The following is a 14,384-nucleotide window of genomic DNA, read 5'->3' on the forward strand; positions in this document are numbered from 1 at the left end:
TCTGACCACAGTAATTGCATTTCTAAGCTAAATGAAATTATTATTGAGGCCTCATACAGAAATACTTTGTATGAATACAATTAGACTTCTATCAACATAGGACTGTATTTAAATAAGCAATGACTTACAGACATTCCCCGTGTTGTCAAAACTTGTAAGAACATCTTCAACATTTAAGAGTCCATTGTGAAATCTGGAAGAAAACATAAACAGTGACTTTACCAACATATAAACAAACAAAAAACCAACCATCTTGCCTCTTCAGAAAAGAGGTTCACTGCACTCATTCGATTCTCACAAACCCCTTTCACAGACAAGTGGCAAACAGGTACTACTGTAGCCACCAGGGGGAAAACAAGGGGACAATCACAAGTCTTCAAAGTTCCATCACTAAAATCCATGAACCAGGAACATGCTTCTCGAAATCTAATACTTTATCAAAATGAAAACATTTCCAAAGAGCATAATTTTTTGTTTAGTTGTGGAACTCACATACAGGAAATGAAGAATTTTGGTAAAGGTTTCTCCAAAGAGGAAAAAGAATAGACTATTTTTTGAACAGCAGCTGTACACACATTCCTATTTTCTCCCACAAAACCAAGAACACTTAATTTAATTATTGTGAGCAATGAAACTGATTAATGTGCTCAGTGAACTGCACTTTCTTTGGCTTTACATTTGCATTACCCAAGTGAAATAAACATTCAAAACTGAGGGTAACACATTAATTAACTTAATTTCACATAGCAACTGCAAATTTTAGAGCACAGTGAGCAAAATACCGACAGCAGCAGAAAGAACATGCACCAAAGTTCAATTAAAAATTGCCTAAAAGGCTTCCTCTAAATGTTACAGACGTCAGGCTAGCTGGATTCACACACACACACACACATGCAAAAAGGCAACTATTTAACTATTTTATATTTGGGTTAATCTAGGCCCCAAATGAAGAAAATAAAAAAATCTTACCCTTTACAACAATCAGACCACTATTAAAAAAAACTAAATAGAACTCAGCACAGCAGTAATATAAAAAAATACAGTATTTTAATAATTTTTCAAATATAGCTTCTAAGGCTGCTTAGGAACATGCTTATTTGAAACACTGAAAAAATGGAAGAACAATTCTAGCACTTACAAAATTAATGCTCATTCTCTCAACTTTTAATTCCTGAAGGACAATTGTTGTAATAATGAGAGAAAAAAAAAATAAAAATCAACCTTTTTGCAAAGATGAAACTATATCTTTTATAAAGAAAGCTATCTAACTTCTCATAAGCATAAGCAGTAAATTAAGAAACATTAACATGTTAAATGTTGAGAAGTGTGAAACAGGAACTAGACTAATTTTTTAAAAAAGGAAAATCAAATGGAAACCAAATTAACAGGAACTAAAATGAGGTCATAAATAGAGGCAACAAAAAATATTAAAGATATTGTGAAGTATTTGACTGGACTTTAGAGTTCTTCTCGCAGCTACATAAAAAAAAAAATAATCAAAAATACATTCCCCAACTGCAGTGGAAGCCTACAAGAATTTTGACAGATCATTGGGACTAAAAGGGAACTTTTTTTTTTTTCAACTTTGTTTTCAATCAGATTGAGTAACTGATGCAACAGAGTTAATTCAAGTTAAATCAGCCAGAATCAGTAGCTCTGCCAACCACAGAGCTGCTCTTTAAACTGTCCCTTGCTGACTCCTTAGCACCCTACAAACTCCATTACTGTGCATCTGTCTGACACTACTGGAGTCTCTCAGACAGCTGTGAATGTCTCATCCTCTAAATGAATGTAAGATGAGGGGAGCAGGGAGGGAAATGCTGAGACAGTAAAGAAATATTTTAATCTTTGTTGACATGTACATTAGTCCTGGGATAAAATGTTTCTGGGTTTTTTCCTCCCCTCAATTTCTTTATGTATATAATTCATTTATAAAGGAGATTTATAATGGAAATCTCCACATGAAGCAAAAACAGGTGAGGATGAACAATTGAGCAATCTAACTACTTACCTGTAGCTCAAGAATGCTATGAAAAAAGAAAAAAAGAAGTGGAGTGTGCTGGTCTAGAGAAGAATACAATTTATACTTCAGGGTCAAAAGGTAGACAAAGGCAAAAAAGATAAATGACACAGCCATAGCATAAGGACACTGGCCTTAAAATTATCGCTAAACCAAATTTCAAGCTGTTGCCAAAATAATGGTTTAGAACTGGAGATGAGAAGTGGAGAGTTCCAAGTACTTCAGCTTGAAGAATAAGCTGAGATTCCACAACAGATGCATGCCACACACTCACTCTTTTTAAGATTGTTCTGAATCTGCATTATTGTTTTTGATACTCTCAGTTTTCGTTGTAGATTAGTTCTTCCTCAGATTATAAAACATTTTTCCCATAACTAAAAACAACACATACAAATTTCCAACATATTCCTACATTTATTATTCAGTGGCCAAAAGCTTGTGGTGTCAAGTACAAACACAGCACACCCCAAGTTTCACTGTCTTGGGCAGGGGAGGCATTGTGCACAGGCACCCTTTTCTGGCTGCCTGCAACTTTCACAGCCTCTTACTCTTACTCTGTCTCTTTCTTGCTTTCACAAACACTGCTCAGGGAAAGCACATAAGTGAGCCATAATTTCATGATAAGAAGCATCCAGATTTGCTATGAAGGACTTCCCCTTCTCCTCACCAGATGCCCACTCCACACTCATCGTGAAACACAACAGGGTTTGGGTTTAACAGGTGCAGAATATTCTAATAATTTAATTCATATTTTTATCTGAAGGTTCACTCATATTCAGAATAAAAGTATGACATTTTGTAAAGATCACTTAACACTACAAAGATTTAACCCCTTCTATAAGCTGCTGACATTGTTCTTTTCAGTTTTGCCTTTTAGTATTTGAAACATCAAATGACTGATCAGTAGAAAATATTTTACCACAGAAATAACTTATTTCTTCCATAATTGCTTAAAATGAGTCTACAATTTTAAAGTTGGTCTATATTCTGAAGTAGGAAATTTGAAGATACTGATTGCTCCTTTTTTAACTCTAATAAAAGAATAATTTTCTGATCTAAAAGACAGACACCGTCTCCACAGTGAGACACTGCATCTTTATGATTTATAATCACTTCATTACTAAAACTATTAATACAAAATTTAAATTTAAAAGCACATTCCCAAGAATAGAAAGATTCAGAAATGCAATATTAAATAAAGATTTTAAAATTGATCTACATACTTATTATGTATCTTCCTATCATCAAGAACACGTGTATTTAGCACGTGCATCATTTTGAAAGCACAGTGAAATACCCCCAAAGTTAAGAAGAACTTGAACAAAGCTAACAAATAAACAGGAAAGTTTTTATTAATAAAAACATATTTTTAATGGAGAAAAGATCCAGAAAGCCAGACAATATGTGTAATGAAATATACCATTTTCCACTTCAAGTTTGCAAAAATTTCACTAAAAATGAAGTTCAGATCTTTCACCTGCCGACTAGATAGCATTAATTTATTGTATCCAAATCTGAATGTGAAAAATGTAGCAAGACTCCAGCTTGGACAGAACATGGCTATATTCTCCATGTTAGACAGCCATAAACTTTCAGCCTTATTCCCAGGACTGACTGCCTGTCAATTCAGGGACTTATTTTATAATGAACATTAATGGCAAACACCATAAGAGAGTTATTTCTTGTATGTAGCCACCCAATTCATATCATCAAGACAAGGATGTAGTGTGTAGAAGCATCAAATACAGTATAAATCCAAATGAGACTAGACTAATTAAATGAGATTCTGGATTATAACACAAGAAATTTAATTTTGACACACCTTTAACTTTTAACAAAAATCACACTCATCAGACACTCCTTTTCATACCCCAGAGGTATCATGAAGCACCTTAGTACCTATACAAACTTCAAGAGACCACCTGCCACTATGTATCGTTAATCTAGATTTCATTATGCACAGTACAGATCACTGTTTATTTAACCAGAAGCATCATGGGGATTTTTCAAATGAGTCAATGCCCTTCTCACTTCCAGGATCTAGCCAAAATGGCACATAAATCCAACTTAATTTTTTTAAGCAAAATTGCCTTATATTGGTGCTTCTGGCTTCCTGCTTTGGCAGCTTTGTTATTAAGAGTGGTTCTAAATATAAAGTAGGGACAGAAAAACATGGCATAAGCTCTTCTTTCCCAAAATGTGCATCCAACCTGAACTTGGTTAGAAAAATAGCAACTTAATATTAAGTTCAGAAAAGCATGCATATGCCAGCTAGTGGATACCAAAGCTTGTATTTGCCTAATAAACTGGTCCCCACATCCCTCTAGAGCAGTAATTCCAGCTAGGTCATAGCATATCCGAATATACAATTTGATCAGTTTTGATAGCCTTTGAACTGATACAGCTTGACCTTTATACTCTTTGCCAAAAGCCATGAACAACCTTATGAACTTTCTTAACTATTTAGTCTTGTCAAGATATTAGCTGACAACCCTTTTAACATCCCACATATGCAATGAGCTTTCTGAAGATGTTAATGCATAAGGAAAACATATGTAGATGAAAATTCAAAAGCACTTTCATCAAGATTTTGGAGGGGCCATAGCAACATTTTTTTTCCTGACAAAAAGAGATAAAAAAGACTTTCCTACTCAAGCACACTGTTCCAGGATTACCTGACTGACACTATTACTAATAATGTGCTAATATTATACTCTTGTTGTATTTTAAAAATTGTTTCTCCTGATGAAAACTAATGTTTTACCAATGGGAAGAGAAAAACTAAGGGAAGACTGTCAGACATACAGAGGATCGTGAAGTTTCCAAGACATGATAAGCTCTCAGAGATCCAGAAATGCTTACTCCAAGATTGCTTCTCTTCTAGACACACAAGTTTCAGCGAGAACTGTCCTGCTGTTTAAGTTAAACTGTAATGTTTACCACCTTAAACTACTGCTTCTGCAAAAACAGGGAAGAAACTTTCTTTAATACAGACTTAAGGTAAAGCGGATTTTGTTGCAGGTATTTATCCTTTGTCCCGGGCAAAATATACAGCAAGTATTTTCTCCTCCACTATCCAGCAGCATTCTGAAATAATAAGCATATCCTATCTATTGTTGTCACTTCAATATCTAAAGAAAACACTTTAATAGAGAAGTGTAAGTTCTCATCATTATTCCCAAAATAATTATCAGTAATTACCTTTTTTATGTATCACTGAGTATCTTCTAGAAAAGAACAAAATACAGGGGGAAAAAAAATATCCCCATTAGGAAACAATATCTCTGTTCTCCCTAATATACAATTTTTGAAGGCCAATGTGAGCCCAGTATTCTCCAGCACAGAAACTGTACATTTCCACTGGCTAAACTCAAAGCACCATAAAAGGTAAAAACAAAATCCCCAAACTTAGAATACATCATCACCAATAATAAAATCATGCATGAATAAACATGCTTATTTGTAGTCTACAGTTTGACCTGTGTCCTATTATTAATAAAGCTACTATTAGCCAAATGAAAAATATTAAATAAAATTATGACATGGGAAGTGATGGAAACAGAAGTGCATAAATATCAAATGTCAGGGTAAGCCCCCTTGGCTTTTGTACTGCTGGCACAGGTGAACCCTAGCTCACCTTCTACTTTAAAACTCCCATAACTAGTAAATCAATTGACTTTGAGTGTTGGAAATCATCGTAGTGGACTCAGGAGACTGAATGAAGAATGACTGCAGTATTAAGAACTGCAGCCTCTCTCAACCTAAATTCTATGTAAATGCCTTGCTTTTCTTATTACCAGTGTGCTTCTGAGGACCTAAAACTAGGGAAGAGAGACACTGCACAAAGAGATGAGGTAGGCCGTCAGCATCTGAATAAATCTGTAACATTCCCTAACACTTCACTGGAAAAGTCCAAGTGCAGAAAAAACACTGTACCCACTTCTGTTACAAATAGGCAGTATTTTCAAATGGAAAAGTTTTCTTTTGATGCCTTCTAGTGTCAATAAGTAGAAGCTTGGAAAATGGAAGATTAAGGCTTTTTAAAACTACACAATTTTTTACATGACTTTTTACCCAGCTGCAAATTTAAGGCAACCTGCATGTAGTGTTGCGGAGTTCATGATTTTGGTTTGATTTGGTTTGGTTAGATTTTTCTTATTACTTGGTTTTATAACCTTGCAAAAATGTCATTAATGATGGTCACTTGTTTGTATTACATCTTAGTTTCTGAGATTGACTTTATTTTAAAGGTCCCAGTTAAATAAAAACACACTTTATGATTTTGATGACTCAAGCTGTCCAGAATAAACTTTACTATGCACAAAATGCACACTCCTACATCCTCAGCAGGGCTAACTAGGGGCTGTAAAACAAGTATTAATTGAGGGATGCTGAAGTTACTGTTGCAGTGATACCTGTTGAGGCAAAATGAAGTTACAGATATGTTCAAATTGAACATGGAAAATGAAATGAAAAGCAAAAGAGAATGAAAAAAAAGAAACCAAAACCCCACATAGTAGTGAGTGGGAGCTAGAAACTTTTCTGGTTTGCTGAGGTCAACTGAGTTTTCATTAACTCTCCTTCAGAGGGTTTTTTGGGAGGTTTCTGGGTTTTGGTTTTGTATGCCTTTTTTTTTTGTTTTTAATGCACATACCTTAATTTGTTTTACCTGCTTTAATATAAAACAGATTTCATTAGCCATAAACCATTTGTGTAGGAAGAAGAAACTTTTTATTCTTTTGTTCTGCAAATTGGCTTCCAGATTATCATTGAGTTTTAAGAAGAAAACTGAATAAAATACAGATCACTACCAAAAAGCTTTTCAAACTTTATGAATAACATGTCATTAATTTTTTTATTAAGATTACCAGTAAATGTGTTCATCAGTATTTTTTACATCCTTTTTATATTTGAAGAATGTCAAAACAGAAAGCTATTAGAAGCATAAAAGAAATGCTCCTTTCTGCATTCTCTTATAGGTACAATCATCAGTATTTTCAGTCAAGCTCTGACACTTCAGTGAAATGTACCAGAAAAGATCAGATAAAACTGCCTACTGTAACAAACAACTAAAAATAACATCTAACAGTTTATTTGTAAACTATGCCCTAGTTACACAAAACTCTGGAAGAATGACTAATGAGTTTTATATTTTAGGCCTGTACAAGACCATAGGAAGTACTTAAAACCCAAAGGATAGTTACCTTAAGGACACACTATACTCAGGATAAAAGATGCATTTATAGTGAACCCAGGTTCCAGTTTCATCTTCTGCATTCTGGTCTTCTACTGAAAAGAGATTGAATGATGCAAACCTTCTTACAGACACTTGTTGGAGATGCACATCTTTCAAGTGCTTTTTCTTCAGAACCTTTGAAATGAAGAACAAATTAAAGATTAAGAAAAAGGTAAAAACAAAATCCCCAAACTTAGAATACTATATAATCATCACCAATAATAAAATCATGCATGAATAAACATGCTTATTTGTAGTCTACAGTTTGACCTGTGTCCTATTATTAATAAAGCTACTATTAGCCAAATGAAAAATATTAAATAAAATTATGACATGGGAAGTGATGGAAACAGAAGTGCATAAATATCAAATGTCAGGGTAAGCCCCCTTGGCTTTTGTACTGCTGGCACAGGTGAACCCTAGCTCACCTTCTACTTTAAAACTCCCATAACTAGTAAATCAATTGACTTTGAGTGTTGGAAATCATCGTAGTGGACTCAGGAGACTGAATGAAGAATGACTGCAGTATTAAGAACTGCAGCCTCTCTCAACCTAAATTCTATGTAAATGCCTTGCTTTTCTTATTACCAGTGTGCTTCTGAGGACCTAAAACTAGGGAAGAGAGACACTGCACAAAGAGATGAGGTAGGCCGTCAGCATCTGAATAAATCTGTAACATTCCCTAACACTTCACTGGAAAAGTCCAAGTGCAGAAAAAACACTGTACCCACTTCTGTTACAAATAGGCAGTATTTTCAAATGGAAAAGTTTTCTTTTGATGCCTTCTAGTGTCAATAAGTAGAAGCTTGGAAAATGGAAGATTAAGGCTTTTTAAAACTACACAATTTTTTACATGACTTTTTACCCAGCTGCAAATTTAAGGCAACCTGCATGTAGTGTTGCGGAGTTCATGATTTTGGTTTGATTTGGTTTGGTTAGATTTTTCTTATTACTTGGTTTTATAACCTTGCAAAAATGTCATTAATGATGGTCACTTGTTTGTATTACATCTTAGTTTCTGAGATTGACTTTATTTTAAAGGTCCCAGTTAAATAAAAACACACTTTATGATTTTGATGACTCAAGCTGTCCAGAATAAACTTTACTATGCACAAAATGCACACTCCTACATCCTCAGCAGGGCTAACTAGGGGCTGTAAAACAAGTATTAATTGAGGGATGCTGAAGTTACTGTTGCAGTGATACCTGTTGAGGCAAAATGAAGTTACAGATATGTTCAAATTGAACATGGAAAATGAAATGAAAAGCAAAAGAGAATGAAAAAAAAGAAACCAAAACCCCACATAGTAGTGAGTGGGAGCTAGAAACTTTTCTGGTTTGCTGAGGTCAACTGAGTTTTCATTAACTCTCCTTCAGAGGGTTTTTTGGGAGGTTTCTGGGTTTTGGTTTTGTATGCCTTTTTTTTTTGTTTTTAATGCACATACCTTAATTTGTTTTACCTGCTTTAATATAAAACAGATTTCATTAGCCATAAACCATTTGTGTAGGAAGAAGAAACTTTTTATTCTTTTGTTCTGCAAATTGGCTTCCAGATTATCATTGAGTTTTAAGAAGAAAACTGAATAAAATACAGATCACTACCAAAAAGCTTTTCAAACTTTATGAATAACATGTCATTAATTTTTTTATTAAGATTACCAGTAAATGTGTTCATCAGTATTTTTTACATCCTTTTTATATTTGAAGAATGTCAAAACAGAAAGCTATTAGAAGCATAAAAGAAATGCTCCTTTCTGCATTCTCTTATAGGTACAATCATCAGTATTTTCAGTCAAGCTCTGACACTTCAGTGAAATGTACCAGAAAAGATCAGATAAAACTGCCTACTGTAACAAACAACTAAAAATAACATCTAACAGTTTATTTGTAAACTATGCCCTAGTTACACAAAACTCTGGAAGAATGACTAATGAGTTTTATATTTTAGGCCTGTACAAGACCATAGGAAGTACTTAAAACCCAAAGGATAGTTACCTTAAGGACACACTATACTCAGGATAAAAGATGCATTTATAGTGAACCCAGGTTCCAGTTTCATCTTCTGCATTCTGGTCTTCTACTGAAAAGAGATTGAATGATGCAAACCTTCTTACAGACACTTGTTGGAGATGCACATCTTTCAAGTGCTTTTTCTTCAGAACCTTTGAAATGAAGAACAAATTAAAGATTAAGAAAAAAACTTGAAGAACAAACACAGGCTTATTTAACTGAAGAGGCAAGTCTGGAATTGACCATAATAGCTATGCTATCAGCCAATAGCTATGAATAGCTAGTCCAAGTATGTTAAGCCTGAGAAAAACAACAGTGGTATTAATGGTAGGGGTCAAGAATGGGTTATGAAATTATTATGTCTCACTAACTGTAAAACAAATGTATTGTGTTTAGAAGTACACCAAGTTGCTTTTTAAATTCCTGCTCCAGCAGACCCATGGACAGAATTCAAGAGGCAAACTGGGTTCTCCTCTCTTCTCCCATCACCACCGCAATGAAACTTTCAGAAACCAAGCAGTGCCCTCTCTGCGCAATTTCTATGCCACTCACTGTCCTTATGGTTGAAAAAGAGAAACAAAAAGCAAGGTTAAATTCTGTAGAATTTAAATTACTAAACTCAAAACACAATCCCCAGATGCCTGAGTGATATGTTTGGCAGGTAGACTACTTCCTGGCCTTCTGCACACTTGTAGAGTTGCTGCCAAACTTGCTTGAGTTGAGAAACTTGCTACCTGTCCCACGCCCAAGGTTTTCAGATGCCACCACTGCATATTATTATTTGGACGTATCACCACTGGGTATGTTAGTCAGTCTTTAATAATAAAAAATACACTGACAGCACCAAGTTCAGTGCTAAGAGACTGGAGAATTCAAAGCAGTGGCTGAGACAGAACGTGGCCATTCACATTTTTTAGATTAATTAAACACTTGTTCAGGAAAGTGAAAACGTGGGCTCGCTGTCCTGCACAGTCCACTGCACTCAGCTACCTTTGGGGAGTGAGGTATCAGCTCCTCCATATGGAAAACTCGGCAGCCAGCCCGTTTGGGCTGTATCATTGCACAGAAGACAACTAGCATTTCCCTGCCAGATAAAAAGGTTTATTCTTTAGGTCAGTGACGCAGAAGGAGACATGATCCAGGTTTAACTTCTTTCTCCTAACATTGGATGGAATACATAAATAATAACCACTGCATTTTTTAAATGAAGATGCATAAGCGGTCCACAGTGATGAGAAAAAAACCCCACAACAAACAGAAAATAAACTCATCACTATAAATAGAGCTACAATTGAGTAGGAGAGTGACACAATTTAGGTTTTTTGCCAACCAGAGCTAAATCTGAAGTCAAATGAGAAGTATCTGTGCAGATTCATGAAACCTGAAATGGAAGCTTTGCATATGGGATCCATACAACAAAACAATGGGTCAGTGATTCTTCTTGCTGTGCATAACATTTGACTTTAACTGGAAATGCACTCGCATCCAATAGCCTTACAATTTGGTGCAATGACCTATTATTATCTCGCAGGATCTTGGAAATACTACATACGTAAGCAGAGCAATTGCATTTGATGCGCTGTTAGTTTCTAACAGCAGGTCTGATGCATTGGGTTTACTGCTTTGGGATCTATTGTCATGGGCAGGTCTCAGCATATGAAAGGCACAGGCACTTTCATCAAAATAATAAAAATGGATGTGTGCTGTCCACACTATTTCTTCTACTTCTGTAACACATGGGAAGAATACACATGTAGAGGATATAGTAAAAATATCAAAACAGGAGAACCAAATTAAAAGACTAGCAGAATTAAGGCCTTCACATAATAGCAGCATGCCTGGAAACAAAACAGACCACTTTGAGAAGTAAAATGCACTCTCTGGGTTAGGAGCAAATTTCATGAGTGTTTGAGTACTCAGAAGACCATTTCTCCCACAGCTTCAAAGTAAAAGCAAGAGGTCTAAGATCTGAAAATCATAATAGCAGGTAAAATATTTTTTAAACTGATATATAACTGAGAAAACGGAGCACAAAGGAAGACTATGTTATATCCTTTATATCTTACTGTATTTTCACAGAAGGATTAAAGTATTTTTTCCTCATCAGTTCCTAAAAGCATTACAATTGAGTTACAAACCATAAAGATATGCTGCTGCTATAGCATAAACCACTCACAAAAGCCACAAGGTGAAAAACACATCTTAACTCTTAATAATGTTTTGGTGAAGATAAAAGATAGTCTGCTGTCTTTCCATGATGCCCTCCCAATGAAGGTGAAGCTCCCCAATTTCCTGCACATTAACAATATAAATGAACACATCCCAGGGACCTATGAAACCAGTAGTTAGTATCAAAGCAAGCTAAAGGCTTCTCAGCAGAATAGATGTAATCCTTGGGTTTAGTGATGGCAGAGGTAAAGAACTATTGTGGGGAAGGAATCACCAGACACTACTGTTCTTTCGTTGGGGTTGGTGGTTGCTCTACTTTCTACAGCTAAGCTTCCCTGCATGTTTTTATTTTACAAAATACCAGAAGCCTTGTTTCACCCTCTTCAAAATCTTTCAGCAGAGACAGGACTTAAGTTCTGCATAAGATATTTACAGGTGTACACAAGGCTTGTACACAGGTCATACATACAAATATTATCTAAATAAGTAATATTTTAGGTTCTGTAATGAATTATTTGCTTTCAAAAATTACATTCCTTACAAGAAAACAACACGTAGAATGACAAGACCAAAACAAAGCAAACTCTTACCTTCCAGTTTTCTCACTCTCAAACCTGTGTTTTCTTTCCTCTCTAACCTCACCTAGCAATATCAAATTCTAAGGCAATTCCTTCTTTAACACAGAAAAACATTTTTTAAAAAGCATCACCAAACTGTCTCTTGTTTCAGAAATATTCTAGTAAAAAGTTACCACAGATCTCAATTGCAGGGCCCTCGTTATTTAACAACAGTATTAGGACTCCCTATAGAACCTAAAGTTGTCTGCTCTCTTAAAAAAACCTACCAAACAAACAAACAAACCAAACCAAACCAACATACGGAGAAAGGTAGTCACATGGAAGTCCCCATATTTTTTTGTGTATCTCACTGTGAAAGGCCTAGTCACACTAAAAGCCAAACTCAGTAACAGCTGATGGTCTACAAATCTTGACTACAAATCTGGCACTGACAGGAACATGGTATTTTCTACATGCAAGGAAGTTTCTACATCATCAGCTACAGCAGAATCTATAACCACACCATCCCTAAATATCATCAGTAGAAATGAAAACCAAGTTGTTGTATTCAACTGTAAACAAAGTACAAGTTCGACACTAAGAAAACCATGGGAAAACATCTGGAGCACAGGCACTCTCTACAGAGAGAGGAACAAGAAGAGAAGAAAAATTGTTCTAGAAGTTCTTCTGTTGAGAAGAAGAATACAAAGAAAGAAAAAGAGGCCACTGCCCCATTCTCACTTTAGCTTTTATTTTTCAGTTCTGAAAGCTAAAGTACATTACCAAGTAGGTAAGCAAGACTTCTGTGAGAAGAAAAGCAAGAGGAAGGTAACAGGCAGAATAAATATATAAAGCTTACAGATTTCAGGAAAGTTTTCATTAAACTTTCTATTCCATAAGGAGCAAGTGTACATATAGGGAACAACTTAGTTTATGCCTCTTCCTCTAACTTCCCTGCTAAAGACTACAGACTGGCTAATGCTGTCAATTGCACACACTGGTAGAGCTTGAAACACAGCCATACCAAATCTACTCCAGTCATGTATAAATGCACACTGTGTGACTTAACTTAGCTTTTTTTTTTAAGTGAAAATAATTTTCCTTGATTCTGACAAGCTAAGTTTAAAAATATTGCCAAATTTCAAACTCAGTACAGAAACAAATAAATTTATTGGTAAAGAACACATAGGTAATTATGCAAACCCCTGTTTTTTTATGCTAGCTCCATAGGATATCTGATAAAAGGGCCTTTTTCTTAATTAAATCAGCGAGCATGCACTCAAGAATCCTTACCATAACAAATCAATTTGTGTATGCATTGAAAGAAAGCAAATGCAATATATAAACATACCACAGAATTGATTTAACATAAGGCATTATTATAAGCAGTGTGAAAAGCATTTTTAAAAGCACTGTAAGGAATACTTTGACAGTGCTCCTTTAAAGATGGATGTAAAGGAAGGTTGATACCTAATCCATAGATAGATCCAAGCACCACTGTAGTAAAGACTGCAGAACTGTCTTTTACTTCAGATGTACCAGTGAGATTAAATTGATCCTTGCTCATTGTACCACATAAAAATCAACATAAAAGCTAAAGAACATGGAAAAACCCAGGGCATCTCCAGAGGAAAAGGTCACAGATACACGTGGCTTGAGGAAGAACTGGAAGTCTTCTCCCCAGATGCCTACGTACACCCCACGCACCTCCATTCAACTGTTATGAAAAGCTCCTGGATTTTAAGAGGCAGGGCTATAGCAAAGGCAGTACGTTGAAAAGAAACCATAACTAGCACAGCCACAGAGCAGCAACTTGTTTAGTCTGCTGGAACTGAAACCTACAAAGATAAACCTGATATTCCTACCAACAACTTTGACACTTCCTGTTTTACAGTGTAATACAACAGAAAGTTTGTCCTGTTGGAACAGGACTAGGAAATTTACAAACCGAAAACACAAGCAAACAAAAGACCAGCATTAATTAACCTGTTACTCAGCTGCAGACCGGTGTCCCTGCTGCCACCAGACCCCACTGCCTTCCTTCTCCGGGCATCCCTTTGCACTGAACCGAACATTTAACTTAGGGCCATAAGCATCACATCCAACACAGTAACAACTACTGAAACCGATTTGAGTTCGTAAGCCTTTAGGCACGTGCTTATCTGCAGCGGAATCCTTCCCAACTCCGCACTGCTCCTCAAGGGCCACAAAAAGCGGCCCGGGCCGGGCCGGAGCTGAGGAGCTGCTGCTGTCCCGGGGCAGGTGGGGGCAGGAGGGGACAGGTGGGGACAGGTGGGGACAGGTGGGGGCAGGAGGGGACAGGTGGGGACAGGTGGGGGCAGGAGGGGACACGTGGGGACCCCTCGCTGCTTCTCCCTCCTCCAGACCCGCT

At 36.1% G+C, this 14,384-nt stretch overlaps 1 protein-coding gene across 1 annotated transcript in view; it reads right to left on the minus strand.

Moving 5' to 3' along the window:
• The window catches only part of CAMKMT (calmodulin-lysine N-methyltransferase), a 202,955-nt gene extending 195,568 nt beyond the window's left edge, over positions 1 to 7,387 (minus strand). The window contains exons 1-2 of the mRNA XM_010004938.1: positions 7,225 to 7,387; positions 129 to 193 (exon numbers count right to left, since the gene is read on the minus strand). The gene's annotated coding sequence lies outside the window, so the exon portion shown is untranslated. The remainder of the gene's footprint in view (positions 1 to 128; positions 194 to 7,224) is intronic.
• Positions 7,388 to 14,384: the final 6,997 nt, after the last annotated feature.

The sequence above is a fragment of the Chaetura pelagica genome, unplaced genomic scaffold (genome assembly GCF_000747805.2).
Source record: "Chaetura pelagica isolate M959 unplaced genomic scaffold, ChaPel_1.0 scaffold13, whole genome shotgun sequence".
Taxonomy (NCBI): Eukaryota; Metazoa; Chordata; class Aves; order Apodiformes; family Apodidae; genus Chaetura; species Chaetura pelagica.